The following is a 22863-nucleotide window of genomic DNA, read 5'->3' as shown; positions in this document are numbered from 1 at the left end:
GTCTTGCCCTTCAGGAACAGATCAGATATATTCACCGATAACTGTAATACAGTCGAGAGTGCTAAGTGCTATGAAAACAGAATGAACAGGTGGGGTGGACCTTCAGGGGTCTTTGCGAACAAGTTTCTTCTACACAGACCTGAGTTTCCAAAGTGCTAAGTGAAGGGGAGAACTTGTCCCCAGTGTTTCCAGGGCTCCCAGGCCACCCCATGTGGGCTGAACTCTGGTCATATTCTGTACCTAGTCCCCTAGAATATAGGACATTATCCCTTTCCATTAATTTCTCTCCTGTAGGTTGGAAGATCTGACAGCCCAGGGCTGTCTCTTTCAGTCTTATTTATGTAGCCCAATACTTTCCTTCTCTGAGTGTGAAGCACCTTAGACTTGGACTCACAGATTTGAGTCGAATCCGCTACTTAAAACCTGTAGGAAATGGAGGCACTTAAGTACACTGGGGAGGAGCATTGCTTTTGGAGCCACACTATCTGGGTTGGAATCTCAACTCTTCTATCTGTTAGCTCTTTGTCCTTGGGCAAGTTATTTAACCTTTCTCTGCCTTAATCTTCCTCATCTGTAAAATGGGACTTTTAGCCCCTGCTTCAGAGATTTGGTGTGAAGATTAAATAGAAAGTGTTGAGAACAATGTCCTGACACATAGCATGGACATGGATTATTATCATTGAGCAGGTTTCAGAACACCAGGTTGATCATCTGTAAAAGGGGGTGGGGGCGGTTATAATATTTGTGCTGTTTGTGTAGCAGGGTTCTGGGAAGATCAAATGACAAGATGCAAGTGAAAGATTCTGAATAAAACAAAGCTAATGTTTACTGAACAGCTACTGGGTGCCAGGTGCTTTGCAAATGTTATCCTATTTATAATTCTAGTATCTCCATGTTATTGGGAAGGAGCTAAGATTTAAAACCACTGATGCCGAAGTCTGTCTCTGTAGGAGACATCCCTTAGAGCAGAACCCTCTGTAGGCCAGTCTGAATCCAAAAGCTTGGTTCATGTCAGGGAGATATTTGAGGACAAGAGAGGAGGGTGTTTCGGTGTGCCTTTAAGCATAGGTAGGTAATCTGCCTGCTCAGGAGAGGTGGTCCATGTGTACTTAGTGCGTGGCGGGCTGCAAGTGAGAAAAAAAAAAAAAAAGTATCATCCCAGACTTTAATCTCAAGCAAGAGACATGCAAAAATTAAAAGACCTGGACTTTAGAGTAACCAACAAAAAACTCTACAGAGTTCAGGGCCTCACAGTGTTTGAAAAATTCTGGCTGCCCTGTACCTTGACCAGTAAACTCAACCCACCCAGATGCTGTTCCAAGGGCTTGGAGTCAAACCAGGCAAAAACAGCCACCTAAGAATTTCTTATTGTTCTTCTACAATGGAACATGTAGACTGGACTGTAGAAAAGATGGGAGGGGAAAATGACCGGGAAGAAGCACTCCAGTTAGAAGTGAAACTGAAAGGAAATTCGTGAAATTCTTGATCAAGAGCACCACAGCTGTAACAGGATTAACACATCAGACATCCTCAGGTCGACTGCTGTGGGATGCCAAGCATGACAAACAAAACCTAACCAAAACAAAGTGACTTTTTCAGGGGGAGTGAATGAGGAATACTTTGGAGAGCTGAAATCTTCTCTGGTCGGGGGTGGGGGTGGGGTGGGGGGGAAGGTTAGTTAAGTTCCATTGTCAAAGGTCTTTTTATTTATAAAAATGAAACAAAAAAGGGGATTGAAAACAGATCAGTGGCCTTTTTAGCTTGAGTCTTTCTTTGCTTCAAATTTGCTAAACTCACTTATTAGTTTTAGTAACTATATGATAAACTGACTCATTTGTTCATTCATTCATTCAGTGAGGATCACTGAGAACTGGATATTGTGCTAGGTGCAAGGAGGAGGTATAAAAAGGCAACCTCTTTTCTCAAGAGGATGGGTAAGAAAATGGACATGTAAAAATATCAAAGAAGGACCTAGTAGCTAGAACTGATGTAAGTAAATAAAATATCAAAGCCAGCACGAAGAGTCAAAGGGGACGGAGGAGATTTACACATGATCACTGCACTCTGATTCCAACTTTAAATTAAAATTGACTTTTAAAAGTTTCATGAGGATCCCTGAAATCATAATTATAAGTAGTTCCATGTTTTTCTGTTTTCAAAGAAAAATTTGGGCTTTGGCTAAAGCTCTGACAGAAATATACATTAATAATGACTACTACTCAAATAAATCACCTTCAAGCATCTTGCTTAGATTTCTGTTTGGGGATAATTAATTTTTCAACAGCTTCATAAACCATGACTTATAAATCACTGACTATTGCTTTATAACTATCACAAATGAAACACATAGCATTTTTTATACATTTATGTGTTGTAGAAATCAGGTTCGGTTTTCTCTTTTCTTATTGATCATCAGTTACAGGAAGAGACAAAGTAATAGGCAGTTACTCCGGAGACCCTGCAGAGAAGTCTTAAATCACTAACAATTGTTTTGATTGGCTGTAGGAAGTACTTCTAACTAGTTTTCAAGATTCTTGCGCATGACTGTCTTACTGCAGCATTATACGAGGAATATAAATAGTTCATTTCCTTCTAACTGCATTTTTAGTGATCAAATCTATATTTGAATTTTCCAAGATCTCCTTAAACTTTAACAGGATAGATGGTACAAATAAGAAAATAATTTTTTTTTCCCATGAACTCACCTCTATAGATTACCAGTTCTTGGAATTTGTTCAGTTTTCTAAGTGGGATTTAAACTTGTCAAAAATTAAACTGCATGTCATGTAAAGTTTCCAAAGAAAAAAAACAAAAGCAAAAGATTCAAACTTCTCTTTGGGAAAGCTTAATGAATTTTCTGTGGATTGGGGTTTCTCAAAAGGTTCATCTTTTGAGTTGGGGCAAGTCAGTTAACAGTCACTCCTCTATAAACAAGAAAATGGGGAAAATAAGGCAAGCCCATTATTTTAAAAAGTCATTTCAGGAACAAATGTTTAAAGACATGTAAGAGTACTATGAGATAGTATGATAAATAAAGCAACGGAAAGATGATTTCCAAAATCTTAGACTGATTTTAATCCCCTACCCCCAATAACCCCACCTCTAAAATGGGCCTCAGCTCTGCAGTCCATTAATTAATTCAGTAAAAATTGAGAAAACACTGTCTATCTGGGGATACGTCAGTTGTCATTCTGCAAATCAGGCTCACGTCCCCCACAAGGATCACGCTTTCTCCACCCCATCCCAGCCCTATCATATGGCCCATACTTCTAACTTGGCTACTCAGTGCGTTCTTGTACACTGCATCTAACATCTCAGGAATATGTGACATAAATGGAAATTGGAAACTAGATTAATGATCTTCAGACTGGCCCCATGTAACCACAAGTCTTCCTTTGGAGGCAGGAATCACTGTGGACATGTTCAATTTATATCTGTACCGTCCCTGTGGGGCCAAATCTTAATTTGTGACTCTTTTGTAATAAAATATCAACAGAAGCACTTCACCCATTTGAAGAGTCTCAAAATTACCAAGTTTAAAAATCCTTAAGGCAGCATATTTTTCCCCACAGTAATAGTCTAATATAAAGATTTCTTATGGATTCTACAAAGAAACACAGGGGACATCTTTGATGAATGAAGTAGGGGGTTCGTAACACCTGATATGCAAGTTACTTCTATAGACAAAAGATAAACTATCTGATAAACTGAGCCTTTCTTCAAATAATCCCATTAAAAAAAACCTTTTGTTTTACAAAAGGATCTCCTAAAGTAAAAGAAAAAAATATCAAAGCAATGGAAGCAAAATGTAAGCAAAAATATGACTTCAGTCATGGACGGCCTATGACAAACTTCCATATTCTGGTCTCGAATCATCATTTAAACGGTATTTGCTAACTCCCTACCTATTACTCCTCTGACAAGAATGAAAGATCTTGCAAGTCAGTGCCTTTCACTTCCAGGAAACAAGGAAGTCGGATGTGGACTCTGGCCCTGAACAGCTGTGTGCTCTAGGGCTGGTATTTTTTTCTGGTGTCCAACAAGGGTAATACCTCCTACTTCACTGAGTAACAGTGAAGACCAAAAGAGATCAAGGTCAGTGTTCACCATACAGCGCCTGTCTTGCCTTAGGCATCTTTAACCCCTGGCGCAGCAACCCCTCCCGCTGGGGAAAAGCCCAGCCCGAAGACGGCACCTCGCTCTGGTTCCCTCCCTCAGACCTCAAGCCCATGGCTCCCTTTCCTCCCTCCCAAAGGGGCAGAGCTGTACCTCCTCAGGTGTACAGGGAATCCCTCAGCTCGGGTGGCTTGGTCCTCCTACCTCCTCAGGTACCTTGCTTCAGGATGTCCCCCAGAGAGGGGAGAATCACACATTCTACCTTTGCTTCACTCTCCCTGGGCTGGCTCCTCTCTTAAGCCTTAAGCACATTCTCGTTTCTTGCTTTAAAAAAGAAAGGAAACTTCTTTGACTCCACCTCCGGGACAGTCCTATCTTTTGCTTCCCCTTCAAGGCCACTTTTTACAAAGTTGTCTGAACTGGCGGCGTCTGGGTCCTCGCCTCCCACTCACTCCTCCTTTTACTTTAATTTAGCTTCCAGCTCCGCCAAGGCAAAGAAACCTTTGTCAGTAAATCACCAACGATTTCCTCGTTTCTCTTTTCAGGGGCCACCTCTCGGTCTTTATCGCGTCTGCAGCATTTCCTAGCTCCTTGGGGCTGGGACCCCGTCGATGGCTCCCCTCAAAACTCTGCGGGAGAGCCTGACACCTGGTTCTCCAGCCTCACCTCCCCCAGCATCCTCCTGAGCTTCTCTCTCTCCGGCGATCCCCAGCTGTGGGTCTATCTCAAGGCCGGCTCCTCGGCTCCTTCCTTCTTCAACGTTCCTCCCCTCGGTAAATTCATCCGCTCTCTCGTTGTCCATCGATAAGGTGAAAAACGTCCCTATTGGCCCAAACTTGTTCTGGTTGACCTCAGTTTTCCGGGCAGAATTGTTAATAGCGACCCTCCCCCTAAAGGTCCCCAGTGGGATGGAAACAAATTAAACCGTCTCCTTATCAATTACCATTTGTATGCAGATGACCCCGCATTGAGGCCAGAAAGCGCTGGGGCTGGGAGGGTGGGCCCTGAATTCAGCCCCCTGGGTTTATATCCTGCTCCACCACTTACTAGCCTCTGAGACCCTGGGCCAATGAAGTCATCTCTCCGCACTTCTGAATCCTCACCAACAAAACGGGAATAATACTATGGATTTCTTAAGAAGCAAGTGTTAAATGAACGCGTGTAAAGTCCTTAGCATGAGATCCACCACATTTCTAAGTGCTCAATAAATGTAGCTAGCCCAAACTTGTCTCCTGGGTCGCAGATGTCTTCAGAAGAGTGTAATAAAGTTCCAAGGGGGCTGTGGAGGGTGGGGGAAAGGGAGGGGCCAGGAGTAATTTAGTCTGTGTGGGCCTTTTATCACTTCAAAACTCTCAGGACGCCCATTAGCCTCCCATCAAACTGCAGCTGAATTCCTAACATAATTCTCCTGTGACCTCTGCACAATCTTCCTAAAGGTAAATATTGATCATCCGTGGGAATGATGGCGGCGCATTTTCAGAGAGCTGCTATATAATTTCTGCTTACAACCCTGGCTGGGGATAACGAGATGGAAATAAACTCAGCTTCTAAAATGCTTGAGTCAAGCCATTTTTATTTTTCATGACTGTGGCCATTTTCACTATTCCTGAAACATAAAAATCCTTGAATGATAGCCTGGATATAGAACAGTTCAACTATCGTTTGGCCGTAAAAAAAAAAAAGAAAAAAGAAAGAAAGAATTTTTAAAATATTCTTTAGGGAGGAGGATGTTGCAATAGATTTTGGGAAGCTGAGCACTGTGACCAATTTCACCTCTGTTTTAGATTCTATAGTGAACTTTTCTACTTCCCATAGACGTCTCTTAATCCTTAAGGAAGTGTGTCTGACGTTGATTGCAACACTTTCTAAAATGGGAGAGTTTTCATTTGATACGTTTTTCTCATATTTCTCAATTTCACATCTTCAATTTCATCTGATAGGCTGGCATAACTCCAGCATTTCTAAACTTTGTTTTTTTAACCCAGGGTATGATCCTTCCTCTGTGCGTCTCCCCAAAGCCTGGAGGTGAATGATAGCGCTCGCGTATACCCAGAGGGCTTTTTCTTACTTCTCCATGTTTGCTCTGTGACTCAGCATTGAGTGTTCCCTACCTTCTTCCTCTCCTGAAATTCTCTTCCTTCTTTAAGACCTAGTTTAAAATACCATTCTGTCTAAGAGCCTTCTCTATCTTCCCAGACAGAAGAGTCAACCCTTCCTCTGACAGATGCCTCTATTCAGCACTTGGTTCTGTTTTATACTATAATTAACTGTCCATGTGCCTTTCTACCCCAGTGCATCCTAGTCCTGGGGTCCATCCTTGAACCCCTCAGGCCATAACCTGGTGACTGAGGCATAATAGTTAGCATCCGTGGAAAGTTTACTCTGTGCAAGGCCTATTCTAGCCTCACGACCTAGTGAGGTAGGAACTGTTATTGCTCCCCATTCTATGGATGAATAAACTGAGGCTTGGAGAGGTTTGTAAATCACCCAAGGTTCTATAGCTAGTAAGATGAGGCAGCACTGTCCCTTCTTGATGGTGAAGCTTTTGACTGATTAGATAAATGTAAGATTTTGGTTTGCTTCTTTGAAATGTGAGGAAATAAGGCCCCAGAGCCTGAGCTTTTAACCCCGGCTATAAATATTTGTTGAAATTAAGAGGTAAAAATAGTCATATCTAGAAAAAAAAAACTTTGCATGTAGTTTTCCTTTCTATTCTCTGTTGAAAAACAAAACAGAGCAATGTGTGGTGCGTGGCTTTAAATTGTTCCGCAAGAAAACAGGGCAGGTATGAAGTCAACCTGGTTCTGTTTCATCACTCAGATAGTTAGCTGTTCCCTCTGAGGGTCAGTGGGAAACTCACTGCTGCTCTAATTTTTTTTTTTAATTTTAGTACAGTCAGTTACAATGTGTCAATTTCTGGTGTACAGCACAATGTCCCAGTCATGCATGAATAAATATATATATATATTTCACACATATATATATTTGTTTTCACTTTCTTTACACACTTATATTTGTTTTCACATTCTTTTTCATAGTGCTGCACTAATTTGTGTTTCAAATTTTTCTGTACTTACTTTGACTACTCTAGATTCAATGGCTGAATAAAAAGCTCCCGTGGTTGAGAAGGCAGGGGGAGGGTGAGCACAAATAATGACCAAATTGCTTCAACTGATGGACAGGTTGGATTCTGAAAGTTCTGTCTCCAGGAATGACCACAAAAGCCCGCTTAACCAGTGATGGGAACACTAGGTGAGTCAGCGGGCCGAGGGTCTCTGTCACCCCCAGGGCTCACTTTACTTTTGTGTGTTCTACCTTGCGTCCTCTAGGGGGATTGCCCCAAAGAGCTTTTCATATGGGTATGATTTTATTATTGCTGTTGTTATTCTTTATTAACAGTATTAATTAGTATGCAAATACCCGGTGCAATAGTGTTTCTATGGCGAACAAACTTCTGAATTTAAAAACGGGCTTCTAAGAGCCAGTCTCTGTCTGCTTTGTTCGCTACCAACACTACATGTAGAGGGATCTGGAAGCTCTGGGTTCCCACTGCTCTGGGTGTGGATTTCCCCACCAAGGGTAGAAACAGGATGAGGGACAGATGCAGGAGGGGAGGGAGCTGGGAGACCGGGAATCTAGGCTGGAGAACCCAACACATCGACTGATTTCCAACACCAGGCTCTTCCCAAATCGTGCTCTCCTCCCTTCGGCTTGGAGTTTGGACCTGAGTTTCTTCCTACTGCCATGGTCAGTAGAGCTCCCCGCTTCTCCCTTATAGCTCTGCACTGCCTATCTTAGGGTTACTTGTGGAAATCAAATGAAATGCTCCGTAAACTCCAGGGTGTTCATAGTTGTTATTCTCAGCCACCTTGGCATATTTAGGGGCCGGGACTTAGCAGTTAAGGGAACTTTCCAACGAAATGAAGCATTTCTCTTATTCTTCACTAGTTGAACTTGTTATTCAGCCACGTCATTTAGTACCCATCCGACAGTATGCTAAGTGTTTTACCTGCTCACCTATTTATTCCTCCAAGAACTATAAGAAATCGGTACTTAATTGTTCTCCATTTCACACATTCGAAAATTAAGTTTGAAAGATTGAGTCATCTGCCCAAGGTCATCCATTTTATAGAAAGCAGAGCTGGGAGGTAAAACTGATGCCAAGCCTTTGTGGTCAACCACAACATATGAGATTGTACAGACAATAGACGCTTCACATCCGTTCTCTGGTTCATGACTGGCTGTTTCCTCGCACTGTACACTTTGAGAGATTTAATTGTTTATCAGTCACGAAACCTTCTTATTACAAAATAACAGTTGTCTCTTTAGGGCTGTTCAGTTAAGGGTGAGAGGTGGGGAGCGGGCTAGGATGGTGATTCCTTCCTATAGTAAGTGCCCCAAAAATGGGAATCCCAAGAAAGGCTGGTCAGAAATGTGAAATTAATGCTTAAAATAAAATGGGGAAACTGGCAAGTATGTATTCATTACAGGAACTGGTGATTAAAGAATGTACCTCTCAGTTGGTTCTAGATTTCTTCCCTAGACAAGACTCCTTTCTGGCTAGAGGTCAGACAGCCAGGCTGGAGAGCCCGGCGCCTGGGCTGCAAGGCAGATACGTTCACCTCTGGGCGCTGCTACGTTTGTGAGGCAGCATCTGGGGACAAGATGCCATTTCCGGTGGCATCTGGGGCAAATGACACGAGTCAGCATTTACTTTCTTGCATTAGAAGTGGAAGATAGATGACTGTAACTTTAAGAATTTGGCAAATAGGAAAACACAAAGTGGTAAGAAAATCAAAACAGAGCATATTCCTGGAAGTGGGCTCTGAGCTTGTTTTCATGTCACGTGTCTCAGGAATTTGGGTGTCATTTATAGTGATTCTTGCTTTGTTTTGTTCAGACCCTGGACTCTTACTACCCTTACTTTTGTGGTTTGTTTGCAGCTGAGGAAGCTACTAAATGGAGGGAAGGAAGAAAAGACAGTGATGGAGAGGAAGTGGGGGATAATAACAAGGAGGAACTGCTCAGAGGAAGACTGCTCCCTTTTCTGGTTAATTTTTTAAAGTAATAATCCCGCACGTTTGCGTGGTGCATTACAGCTTACAAACCACTTTCAAATCACTTTTCCCGTGCTTTTCCCTGTGGGTGGAAGAACAGCCCATTCCTCCCCCTTAGCCCTGCTCAGGCCTCGGGGAAACACAGACACCGGGGCAGAGCCAGGAGGACTTCCTGATGCCTGCTGCACGGCTCCATTTGAAACCAGCAAGTGACCTGGAGGGGGAGATGGGAAGTGGTCCTCGGATTGATAAGAGAAGCTCAGAGCTCGCTTTCCTTGGTTTGGGAAGGACACGATTTGGAAAATGAGGGATGTCACTCCCCTACAGACATCAAGATGAAAGAGGAGGAAATAAATCAGAAAAAAGAAAAAGAAAGGAAAAAAAAAAAAGAGGAAATGAGGTTTTAAAAAGGTTTTCCCCAAACAGTGAAGCTTCCGGAGAGGCGTTAAGCACTTTAGGATGGTACCTCTCTCCGCTACATTAAACGGTATAAAATAACTGACGAACAAGAGTAACAGACTCCAAGACAGTCCTGAAATACATGCCCCGTGCCCTTAGTTTCTGTCTTTAACTCTACGCTTTAGGTAAACTGGACTACAAAGGTGTCTTTTCTTGAAGCATCTCATTTTACTTTACTACACGGACTGCTCAATGGACGGCTTAAGAAATCAATCCCACCCTTTACACATTGCTTTAATCCTCTTCCCTATAGCCACAAATCAAATGAGTTAGCATTATTTTCCCGTGAATTTTCATACAATTAGTATTGAGTCTTAAGACAGGGCTACACCAATAACTTTAGAATTTTAAAATTCAAGAGTGGTCTGTGACGTAACTTTGACAAGGTGCCATTTATTTGATGCTAGTAATTCTGGAAATGAGTGGCAAGTCTAACTTTAGGATTTTAAAATTCAGCGTAGTCTATGGCATGACTTAAAAACTTGCCATTATTTGATTCCAGCGATGCTAGAAATGAGCTACCACTCTTTCCGGTTCTCTAGATTCCAGCTCTTCTGAACACTGTGAGAATAAAAGAACAATCCAGAGGCGGATGACTGAAATTCACATAATCATCTGAAAACCAGAGAATAGAGGAGCTGAAATAATGCAAATGATAATCTTGCTTATCCTCTTTAAATTTAAAATGAATCTGTTTGAGACCCAGCAACAGATTTTCCACCGATTTCCTTACTCCCAAGAACTTACTATGATACATGGAGAGAGTTACTATTGCCATTCTGGCACCATCTCATGTTCTGTGGCTCAGTGAGCTGGCTCATCCACCACACTTGGCTTTTTCCTAAAAGAGAATGAGAGCTGACGCGTGTATAATGTTTTACACGTAGAATCTGCTGTCTCAGCAGATCCTTGTTCATAAACTAAGGCGAGCTCTAATTATTATCTTCACCTTGCAGATGGTGAAACTGAAACCCTGAGAGAGCTTAAATGACTTAAATCACCTTGAGGGATCAGCCCAGGGACGTGGAGCGTTCTGACTGCAGGTGGTCATCGTCGTGGTCCCCTCTGGGCGGACTGGGGGTGGGGGCGGGGGCGGGGCAGACAGGGCACCTTGCCCACACTGTCATTCTTTTGCTTATTTCTAGAAGCTAGTTAATGCACATGGCACAAAACTTCAAAAGTTACGAGTGGGATGAGTGAGAAGTAAGTTCCCCTCCCTTTCTTGTTCCCTGGTCCCTCATTTGTCTTTCTAGGAACAGCACTGTCATTGGCTTCTTGTCTATTCTAACAGTCTCTCCTTTCATACATCACAAAGTCAGTGTCTCTTTTGGTGGGGGGTGTAGTTACATTTATTTACTTATTTTTAGAAAAGGTACTGGCGATTGAACTCAGGACCTTGTGCATACTAAGCATGCACTCTGCCACTTGAGCTCTACCCTCCCCCCAGGCTTCTTGTCTATTCTCCCAGAAACATTCTATACAGATATTCTATATTTCTCTGAAATACTTTATTCTCTCTTTCTTCCTTCTACAAGCATCAACTTCCCTTTTTATTGAAAGCGATTGTCTGGAAAGAACGCAAACACCACTTGGAGCAGATGTTGAATGGCAGAAAGTCTCTGGTGAGCTAATCACCCAAATTGTTCCAAACATTCAGATCTTTGAAACGGGGCAGAAAACTCAGGACTCCCATCAGCCTGTAAAAGGATGTGCGCCAGGCTGTCCCCCTGGTGTGGGCCTGCTACCCCATCTGGGGACCACTCCAAAACCCTGACACTGATTTGTGATACGGTGACTGCACGTATCACATCTGCTGATGGTGAGGATTAAAGCCAGGGCTGTGATGCTTTGGAATAAAGTGAACTGTCAGATCTCTGGCTTTGGGGCCATAGAAACTTAGGTTTGAAACCTGATTCTGCCCCTTATGTCTGCATGTCTTTGTAGTCACTTACGACCCCTGTGACTGATTTTCTCAGCTGTGAAATAGTGATCATAATAACCACTACACAGATGCAAGGGATAAATGAGAAAATAAACTACAGAATCAGGGACAGAGTGGTGTGTAATAAAATACATCTGTATCACTATCCGTGGCTCATCTAGTCATTCTTTCTTTCACTCATTCATTCAAAATCATTATGGCAGACACGGTTACTAAGCAAGGGATATAGATGTGAATAACACATCGGAAAAAAAAATCCTAGTCCTTACAGAGTTGACATTTGGGTTGGAGGAGGCAGACAGCTAAAAAGTAAGTGAAATGATATATCAGATAAAAGAGAAGAGGAAGGATTGCTGGATGGGGAGGATGTCGGGACTGCGGGTTGGAATTTTAAACAGGGTTATGACAGGGCTCACAACACTACCCCAGGATACAGCAGCTCAGCATATGAAATATTTTAAGCTGAAGGATTGTGGGAAACAGCAGGTCCTGAGAGGACTCTCTGGCCTCCCCTGAAGCAGGTCATAAGACCCTGTGTGGGAGGTGCCCTCCCTACACCCAGAGAAGGGAGCATCCTTATCTCAGAAAACAAAGGGATTCTGAGAGGGAATTCCAACAAGCAGGCCTTGCTAAGTTTCCTCAGTCCACCGCCCTTAGCTCTTACCCCTGATCCTATCAATCTTCACCAAACCTAGCGTAAAAACACTCAGGCTGAGCCTTCCTTTGGGTCTTCATTTCCTTAGGAAGGCTCATTTGTAGCTTTTCTAGGGTTAATCTGTCTTTTGTTATAGAGACCCGGCAGGATAGAAAAGTCCAGCTGTGGTCTGGAGAAGATGAGCAAAATCCGGAGGGGGGTGATGGAGCAAACCACGTGGAGACCTGGGGGGAGAAAGCTCTGAGCAGGGAGGACAAGAAGGAGGATGAGTGCGACTAGACCGGAGTGAACAAGACAGGGAGACAGAGGAGCTGGAGCAGAAAGGAGGCAGATCATGGACCACTGAAAGGACTTGGGCAGCAAGGACTTTGGGAGCCACTGTGAGGGGTTTGAGCAGACAACTAACACCGTCTTACTCTAGACTGTCTGAGGGGAGAGGGGAAGCAAGATGACCAATTAGGAGGTAGCTGAGTAAAGCTAGGTGAGGCTTGAACCAGAGTGACATTAGCCAAGGAAGGAGAAATGGTCAGATTCTGGATATATTTTGATGGTATAGGTCATAGGATTTGCCTGTGGAGGTAAGATGGGGTGAGAGGAAAGGAGGGGAGACAAGGCTAGCTCCGTGGCTTTTGGCCTGAGCAATAGGAGGGGTGAAGGTACCGAGATGGAGAAACATTGGGAGAAAGAGGTTTGAGGGTGGAGGGCTTGTTCGTTCAAGATTCCTTGTCCACATCCAAAGTGAGATGTTGAACGGGGATTTGGATGTGCAAGTCTGGAGCCGAGGGGAGAGGGCCAGGCTGGAGATGACAGTTAGGTCGGGGTTTGGATGCTGTGGCTAATGGAGAAGGTGAAGCTGAGAAGAAAAGAGGTCCGAGAATTGAGCCCTGCAGCACTGCGGCCGTAGGTCAGGAAGAGGAGCCTCTAAAGGAGACTGAAAAGGAGGAGTCAGGGAAGCCGGAGGAACTAGGGGTGTGTGAGGTCCTGGAAGCCAAGAGGAAAACGTGTATCAGGGGAGGACTCCGGGACGGACGGTCTGTGTCAGAGACAGTGGATAGACCAGTGTGGTGTTTGGCCGTTGGCTTAGGACCGTGCAGGACACTGGTGACCTAGACGGAGTGGTGGGGACAGCTGCTGATTACAGTGGTTAAGGGAGACTGAGGGGAGATTTGGAGGCAGTACCACCTTTGAGGAGTTTTATTATCAGTAAAGGGAAGCAGAGAATGAGAAGTCAGCTGGAGGAGGAAGTGGGGTTAAGAGAGTTTTATTTCCTTTTAAAGTGGGAACAACAGGAGGGAAGGTATAGCTCAAGCAGTAGAGCACATGCTCAGTATACACAAGGTCCTGAGTTCAGTTCCCAGTACTTCCTTTTAAAAAAACCCACTTACCTCCCCCCGACCCCGCAAATAAATATAAATAAATAAATAAGTGGGCACAATAATAGCATGCTTGTATTTTACAGGGACGATTCAGTAAACGGAGGAAAAACACATGTGGCTGGAAGAATGAGGAAGAATTGCTGGGGCGACGTCCTCGAGTTGGCGAAAGGGGTGGCACATAGTGCCCAGGTGGAGGGGTTGGCTCTGGATGGCAGCGCCGAGCGTTCCACCAGAGAAACAGTAGGGAAGACACATGATGTGGGGGAGGCGACAGCTGGCGGGAGTCTTCCTGGTTGTTATTTCCCCAGTGGAACAGGCAGCAAGGTCCAGGTCGCCAGCTGGGCGTGTGCCTGGGGAAGGTGGCATTAGAGGTTGGAGGATGGAGCAGAAGGTATGAAACAGCCATCTGGCAGGCGGGGAGGCTGTCGCTGCTGCGCAGCACAGGTGGGCCACTTAAAGCAAGAGCCCTCATTTGAACTGAGGATGCCCAGCCCGGGAGCTTGGTTTTCTCTAGTCTCTTCCAGCCACGTGGGTGCAGGGGCAGAGCAGGCAAAAATGGTAGTTAGTCGGGATTGGGGTTTGGCCTTTTGGTTTCTCCTAATGTAGGTTAATAAGCCATTACAAATTTATCATTTATTTTAAACCATGATCGATTTAAAACCAAACTCACAAAAGCCAAGTATTATAATTAATGAAAAGGGATTCTGCCTATAAGGGCAAAAATAATGTTCCTTTAATAGTAACGATTTTTTAATAGTTCCAGCCACAGATTAATTTAGACTTCTCTTTCTACAAGCCATTATCATTTTATCCACGTTTTCTATTTCAAGGAATACTTATTTTTCTTATCTTCTTGGAACGGAGTGTTTCAAGCAGGCCAGAAATCAGCACACTAAATATTTACTTATAAATGCACTTATTTCAACCAGCTGGTGAGTGTTTGTGTTCAATCAACGCCTGGCTACCTTAAAAAGAGGCCCAAATTTGGCAAATCACAAAACAATATATCTTTTTCTTTGCTTGTATGACTCGACACAATACATATTTGTGAGAATTTCTCTTCAAAGCGTTTGCATTTGGCACTTTCAAGTGCATGTGAATAATTTGTTTCTTGTGGGGCACAAAGTCTTCTCTGAGAGTATATTAAGACTTTTGAGACTGGATCAAAATGTCTCCCCAGTTAAATGTAGAAAATTAACTGCACTAATTCAGGACATGCAAACTTTTGCACTGTTGAGGAGCAAGGCTAGAATTGCTGGCTTTTGGGAGGTTATAGGTTGAGAAGAGACAATTTGGTGGTCTCACCAGGATGGGTGGCATGAACGAGGTGAACTTATACAGATCTCATTCCGTCAGGATTTTGTAAACATTTTTTTGCAAACTTTCTTAGAATTCTTATGTTTTATGCAAGTTCTCTATTCTGTCCCAGTGCACAGCTTCATGGTTCAGAGCACGGCCTTTGCGGGCAGAAGAACTGAGTTCAGAGTGCAAAGTTTGTAACCTGTGAGCTGTGTGACTTTGGGAAAGACGCTTAACCTCTCTGGCCCCATTCCAGTTGTGGAGATTTAATATGCCAAGTGCTAAAGCAGAGTGCTTGGCACTTAGTAAACGCTCAATTTATTCTAAGAGTCAGTGTGCATACATCTGTGCTTTAGTAATATAAAAGAATTACTAAATTATCTTGGTACTTTAGCAATATAAAAATAGACTAAATGACTACCACTGAATAAAACGTAGACACTGGCAAGTACCCCGTTTGATGGCACAGCTCTGTGGACTGGTGTGTCCCTCTCTCTGCAAGGTCAGACTCTAGAAGTGGAAGAGGACGACGGAGATCATCCTTGGGCCACTTGGAGGCTCTGGGAAGTCAAACCAGTGTCTGCATCACAGCCAGGCTCACTGCTGAGCATGGACCAAGGACCAAGCCTCCTGAGTCTTGGTCCCATAGTCCCAGAGCCACAGCTCATGAATTTCAGGGGAAGACAAAAAGGTTGTACACCTTTTTCACACAAAAAAATTTAGTCCTCTAGGAGAATTGGGTCTTGAATTATTTTGCAATGTCTCTCACCTCTAAATAATATAACATGTTATTAAATATTTTAATAATATTATAAATAATATTAAATTTTATTAGAAGACTCCAGATCACTGGCTTAGTTTTCTGATTCCAGTCTCTTTCTCTCTGTCTTTTATTACTGTCTTAACTATTTGCAACTGTACAGTTAAGCCGTGACAAGTATATTCATATTGTTGGGAAATAGACCTTCAGAACTTTTTCATCTTATAAATCTGAAAAACTATCCATTATCATTTGCTGCTGCCCCCATCTGCTGCTCTCCGCAGCCCCTGGGAACCATCATTCGAACTTTTCTGTTTCTGCGAATTTGACTACTACCAAACCTTACAGAATTGCAATCATGCACTGTCTGTCCTTTTGTGTCTGGCTTATTTCACTTAACATACCATCCCCAAGGTTCAGCCATGTTGTTGTGTCTGTCTTTTTTAGGGCTGAATAATATTCCATGTCCAGTTCCCTAAGTACACCTGGTCACCACATCTGTAAGAACAGAGCTCTGTCAAATCCCAGACCACGCTGTCAGACACTCTATTTGAGATGTTTTATGTTGTGGCATCAGTTGACTCAGCTATTTATTAGTTACAAAAAAATTTCCTTTCCTCCATCCATGTTGGCATAAATGATGCAAATAAAGAAGCTCCCTCCCAGACCTGCAACATGCCAGGACCCTCCTCTCTCCCATCCAGAGAGGCAGGGCAAAGGATCTTCCTTTACCTTTCACATTCATGATCTGTTTTTAAAATTTCTCTTTAACTTCAATTAAAAAAATAAAAATTAAAAAATTAAATTTCTCTTTAAAATGCCTTTTACTTTTCAACTTATACTGGAGGGGGCTATTCACAACACTGTCAGTTTAAAAAAAATCTAGATATTTTTAAAAATGCATGCTTTTAAGTGACATAATACTTAATTCTAACAGCAGTAACATTCTTTGCTAAAACCAAAATGCTAACTTTTCATCTATTTGCATGGTAGGATTATGGATGCAATGATTTCCTTTATTTTCAAAGCTGTCTGAAACTTGATCATACCACATTTATAGAGAAGTTCTAATATCTTTTTAAAAAATTTTTTTGGCGGGGAGGTAATTAAGTTTATTTATTTTTAGAGGAGGTACTGGGGATTGAACTCAGGACCTCATACACGCTAAAGACTGTGTTTCACCACTTGAGCTACACCCTCCTCACTAAGTTCTAATATCTTAAATGACATTAACCACTAAATTTCTGTACATGAAAGTTGCTTTGTCCATCTTGGAAGGTAGAAGTTGCTTGATATTTTTGATGCCACTCTCCCTTTCTTCCCTGGTTAGGGAAATCTGAGTGCCTCCCTGGAGCCAGGCACAGTGCAGACACATGAGGTTGAATAAGATGCAGTCTCCGTGTCCAAGAGTCCCCAGTCCAGGGAGAAACAGAGAAGCAGGTGATTATAATTCAGTGTTGGAAATGCGGTTATGGCCGTGTTTGAGGGGATTACTTTTGTTACTGAAAAACCATTTGAAAAATCTTACTAAAGATGTGAAAATGACTGAAAATAGCCCTGTGAAAAGTGGCTTTAGGGTCAGGCTGCCTTCAGATGGATATTTGCTTTGTAAAGATAATGATTGACCCAAATGACATCATTTGCTTTATAAATCAATTGTGTATCACATTCCCATTCCCCTGGTAAAACAGCAGGCTTTTAAATGCTTTTCCAAATATCATTTACAAAGATAATATTATTGGTCCACCTCTTGTTGACTTCCTATTTTTCACCTGTAGGACATTCCTTTTCTTAACACATTTTGCTGTTGACTCTCTGAAATATATTTAAGTAAATGAAGATGGAGAACTACAAATAACTTTCACATCTCTGAATCTGGTGTTTACCAGTGTCATTAACCTGTGATTGTAAATCTTTGAATCATATGCCGCTGTTCTGTTTTCTCAGTCATGATTTCTAAGTGTTACATGACTGTGGACTCAAGTCACCTAACATATTGGTATCAGAATAAAAGATTGATTGTGTTTATGTTCCATATACGTGCTTAATCTCAGGTGATGCAAGTGAGTTAAATCATGAGGCGTTTTAAAATATGTGACAAAAACTGCTAAGGAGAAAGAAATGACTCTTTGTTGCTGGCTGAATCAACTCTGTGACTTTGCAAGGATCCAATTTGAAATAAATTCTCAACTAATGATCTTATTCCCCAAGCTTTTTCTTCCTTTAGGTTAAGTGAAGCCAATGTCCCCATAATTGCTCCACGACAGAAATCGACGAGGCCACCTGTGATTCCTCCCTTGCCTTCCTCCACCAGAGAAGAGTAGATTCTACCTGCTGAACCACACTCCCTGCAGCCTCGACCTCAGCTCCCATCTGCAGGTCCTGCTGGGACTTCCTGATTTGTCTTCCCACATATGTTCTCTTCTTCCTCCACCCCAGGTGCTAACCTGCAGTCATTGCTCTTCCTAAGACGCAGATATCATTTCACTTCCCTTTCGTAGGCTGAATTTAACCTGCTAAATCATATCAACATTTTTCTGAAAACACCAAACCTTCTGCCTTTCCTTCATCAAGCATGTTAGCCATATACGGAGCCTTACATCAGATCTCAAAGTGACAAGGCATCTGGGTTCCCCCGAGATCACAAGAATAAATCATCACAAACACCGAGCCTACTATCCCTGAGCACTCTAAGTGTATTAACTCTTTTTACAAAACCAACAATAATAATCACCGCTATCATTCATTGGGAGTCTACTTTACACCCAGATATTAGGTGTCCATTAGTTGTTACATTTTAAACTACCCTGCAGGGTAAGTGTCTCTGTCTCCACGAGGAAGATGAAATGAGGGAAAGGACTTCCTAGAGGTTCTTTCAGGTGTTGCCTCCGGCCAGTCTGCTGGGAAGGAACCAGGTTTGGATGCAGCCCGCATCCCCCTGTCCCTGCTCTCTGCCCACCCTCAACACTGGGCACCTCAGCACTTCTCTGCCAATTGTGGTGCTACATCAACAAGGGTGAAGGATACACATTACTGTATAAACAATACATAAATGACAGGGACCTGCTGTGTGGCACAGGGAACTATATTCAATTTCTTGTAATAACATAACGGAAAAGAATCTGAAAAGAAAGATACATGTGTATGTGTATGTATAACTGAATCACTTTGCTGTACACCTGAAACTAACATTGTAAATCAACTACACTTCAATTAAAAATAAGAATTTTTTTTTAAAAATGTAAAAGAAAAACCCAATGGAAACAGAAATTAAAATACCGTGGCAAAGCCAGGCAGGCTGTTTTGACCTGTGAGGAACAAAGATTGGTGCTAAGTTGACTTCACCGAGTCCATCTCTGAAAGTGTCACTGTTTTGGTTTCAGGTTGTGTCGAGTGACAGCAAGCTCAGAAGTCCTGGATGTTTGGTGGAGTCACAGAATGTCAGCCCCCAGGCTGAAGGAGAAACTGTCTCTTGCAGAGCGTGATTAACCACAGACTTAGGTTTTAGGAGGAAGTAGGCTAAGAAAAATCTGCAAACCCTGCCTGTTGGCTGCTGAGTCGGTCAAAGAGAACTAGACAAGGAGCTTATTATTTCTTTAAGTGGGAAAGCCCCAAATGGAAAGAGCCCCCCATATGTTTAGTCTGAGTAAGTTCTCTCAGTGGATGTCCTAAGAACAGGCGATGTACAGATGATGGCCGGGGCCGGGACCCAGCTCACTGGCCAGAGGCGTCTATTACCTTGTGGCCGTGTCTGATGACAAGGAAAGCATACTCACATGTTCAGGCGAGGATAATTTCCTTATTGCCACTGTCCCTTCATGTCATCGCTTAGTCCAGAGGAGAAAGGAGGAGAGGTCAGGGGGCACGCCACACTGTCACCGAGGCTAAGACTGAGAAGGCACTCGGGAGTTCCTCCTGGCCCCCTGCCCGATCTGCCGGGTCATCCTCGTCCTATCAGGAGAGAGACAGCGCTTCCGTCAGCAGGCTTGGGTGGGGGCAGCAGCCTCAACCCGCTGGAGGGCACGGCCCTGTGGCCTCGGGCTGCTCAGCAAGGTGGCTCAGGACTTCCTCTTTCAAAGAGCTAATTATACCGGGTCTCCACTCCTCTCTGTGCTCCCAGATGAGCCGGGCTGCCGGCTCCCCACTTCCTCTCAACCCACCCCACACGCTTCTTCAAACCACACCGGGATTATCCTAATCGTTTATTTTACCTTCTGGGGACAAAGGTGTAAATTAATGTAGCCCTCAGTCTTTCAGGCTGACACCCCTTTTCTTGGTGCTTTGACCACAGGACCTGAAAAGACTTTTCCCCGAAGGTCCTCAGCCAGAGACCACCATGGTAACCTCGGTCTCCACCTTCTCCCGACAAGCTTTTGATTGTACCATCTGATTGTCTGCTGACATCCCACTCGAAGCCCCTTCCAGTGAGATGTTTACCCCAAGGCCAACAAAGTTGGGCCCAGTTCTCCCGGGTGAGTCTGTGAAAGTTCCTGGCCATTCAGACTGCCATCTATTTTCAGGGGGAGCAGACACTGGCTAAGCTCTCTGGTCACCTGGGGGTGGGTGCTGGGATCTAGGGGCGCAGATGGGAGCTGAGCGTACAGCAGCACCTGCGACCACACTCAGATCTGTTTCCTCATCGTCCTTTCCAACACACCAGGTTTTTAAAAACCTAGAATTTTTAAAAATGGTTAATTTCAAGAGAGTGCAGAAAATGGAAATACAGTTTTGCCTTGTCTCCAAGAGGCTGAAAGAACTGCCAAGGAGAGAGGACTTAGAGCAAAATGCACTCAGCCTGGTGCCAACTACTGGTCATGTTACGGTGAACATTCCCTGAGCGCTGCTCACATTCCTCTTCCTGCCAGCTCCTTCCTTCCCTCCCTCCCTTTCCTTCTTTTATACATAGATTAAAAAAAAAAAAAAACTATTGGATAAACTAATTGCTAGTTATCACAATCTAGACATAATCTCAATTCCAAGGAAGACGAAATGATCAGGGAGGTAACCGAACTAGGATATCCAGATTCTTTTTCATTAAGAATCACTGAATATATAGCATTTACCACTAAATTAGAAGGAAATGTTGTGGCTCATCCGTAGAAATCAGCTGATTTGCAGACAATGAGGCAGGTAAATGAGGAGAAGCAATTAGAGCCACCAGAACCCTGATTTCTAGATGTATGACCTGCCTGTTCTGGTCCATAGGCAGAGGGAGATTAAGGAAACTAGGCAACAAGCTCCAGCTGGGACTAATCCGGAGCCTGGTACACACTCTGGGAAGACCCAGATGTCTGAGAACCAGACCAGGAGCTGCAAGCTCTGGGGCCTGTAGGGATTAGACATGAGATGGAAGACGGTAAATGAGTAGCGTCTGCTCTTTGCACACTCACTTTGCATAGTAAACATGTGGGAATCGTCTTTGTTTCCTCCAAGAACTGTACAACCTTCTGTTTTTGTGGGTTCTGCCCACATCCACAGAATCAACCAACTGGCAATTGAAAATATCCTCCCCCCACAAAAAAAAAAATTCCAAAAAGTTCCAAAAATTTCTAAAAAGTAAAACTTGAATTGGCTGCATGCTGCCAACTATCTACATAGTATTTACATTGTATTAAATATTATACATAATCTAGAGATGACTTAAAGTATACAAGAGGATGTGCATAGGTTATATGCAAATATTACATCATTTGATACAAGGGAATTGACAATCCATGTACTTTGGTATGTTCTGGGGGTCCTGGAACCAATTCCTGTGGATACTGAAGGATGACTATTTTTTTTTGAAATTCTTAAACCTTTTATATCTCTTCTTTTGCCACTTCTGATAAATGCATGGGAATAGAGAATACTTCTCTATCATAAGGAAAAAAAACAGAAGTGAAATTATAGTGGTAAATGCAAATATAATCCTCAGCCTCAGAGTCAGAGATATTGCGGAAGGGTGGGGATTGTGGCAAACTGGAGAACACCTGTATCATCTAAGTGGGCGGGAGCCACTCTGCTCTAGCAGATTTCTTCAGGAGCAAATACGGCTCCAGTATCCAATTTTTGAAAAAGAAAAGCTTTAAAGCTTTTTATGAGGTAGATTCTGATTTTTAAACATTGGTTTAAAAAAAGAAAGAAAGGCAGCATGTGGGTAAAACCAAACAGCTTTGCAGTTGTTGGTTTTTTACTTCTGTCTAGGTTAGTGAGGGAGTCAAATTTGAGCAAACACCTGGCAATGGGGGACCACATACAAACAGATCAAATGGGAGCAGAGGGTGGAAGGCAGGGAATCTGTGAGGACTGCAGAAGCTACAGAAGGGCCAGAGACAGAGAATTCTGAAAGCATTCTTGCCTCAGGAACAGACACTTTCCCTTCTAGCTGTAGCAGAAACCAGTAACGGTTTCCCAGACAACGTCGAGTCTGGCGGAGACTGAACACTCATGTGCTTCTGCCACGCAGCATAATTTCTTGATAGGCCAATTTTGGCACAATTTCTCAGTCTTACCAATCCAAGAATGGAAGGTGAGACAGTGCTATGGGACAGCAACTCCCTGTCATGGCAAATTTTAACCCTTCTGTGAAGTACAATATTCTTAGCAAATTTTCATTTCTTTGTCTTCGGAGTTCACTGAAATCAAGTTTTCCCAGCCTGACTGCCTCATAAGAATCTTCTAGGTGTTGTTCTCATTTGATTTGTGGTGCTTAAAATGAATATAGATCATTGAAGATTTGTAACACCAGTATGCCGATATTATAGTTGACCTGAATGGAATTTAATATGTCTTTACAATTAGGCAGAGCTCAGTGGCCTGTTTTCAGGTAGATGCTCAGGTTGACTCAAAGATGAACTTAAAAATATCTATTTTCTTTGTTAAGGAATAATAATAGTAATAAAATATTGTTGGTATATTTTATTTATATAATGATACTAAAATAAAACATTATATACTGCAGTATTAATAACCATATTCCCTAGGACTTTAAAGAGCCCTCCAAAAATACAAACTGCCATGTACAGAATAGATTAAGAAAAAAAACCAGGTCCTACTGTATAGCACAGGAAACTATATTCAATGACTTGTAGTAACCTATAATGGAAAACAATATGAAAAAGAATATATATGTGTAACTGAATCACTATGCTGTATACCAGAAACTAACACAACATTATAAATCAACTAGATTTCAATTTTTAAAAAAGTAAAAAAAA

General features: G+C 42.8%; 1 protein-coding gene across 7 annotated transcripts in view; it reads right to left on the bottom strand.

Moving 5' to 3' along the window:
• PCED1B (PC-esterase domain containing 1B) overlaps window positions 1-22863 on the bottom strand; it is a 140347-nt gene that overhangs the window by 32676 nt on the left and 84808 nt on the right. For 4 of the 7 annotated variants that reach the window (XR_004324443.1, XR_004324445.1, XM_014564008.2 and 1 more), the window contains one exon: window positions 19441-19615. The gene's annotated coding sequence lies outside the window, so the exon portion shown is untranslated. Of the gene's footprint in view, window positions 1-4269; window positions 4803-13662; window positions 13956-19440; window positions 19616-22863 lie in introns of those variants that run through there. The other 3 variants (XR_004324444.1, XM_006190310.3, XM_032492673.1) reach the window with 3 other exon arrangements.

This window comes from Camelus ferus, chromosome 12 (genome assembly GCF_009834535.1).
Source record: "Camelus ferus isolate YT-003-E chromosome 12, BCGSAC_Cfer_1.0, whole genome shotgun sequence".
NCBI classification, from domain to species: Eukaryota; Metazoa; Chordata; class Mammalia; order Artiodactyla; family Camelidae; genus Camelus; species Camelus ferus.
The sequence above is the reverse complement of the archived record's forward strand: the minus strand, read 5'-3'. Positions and strand labels throughout refer to the sequence as shown.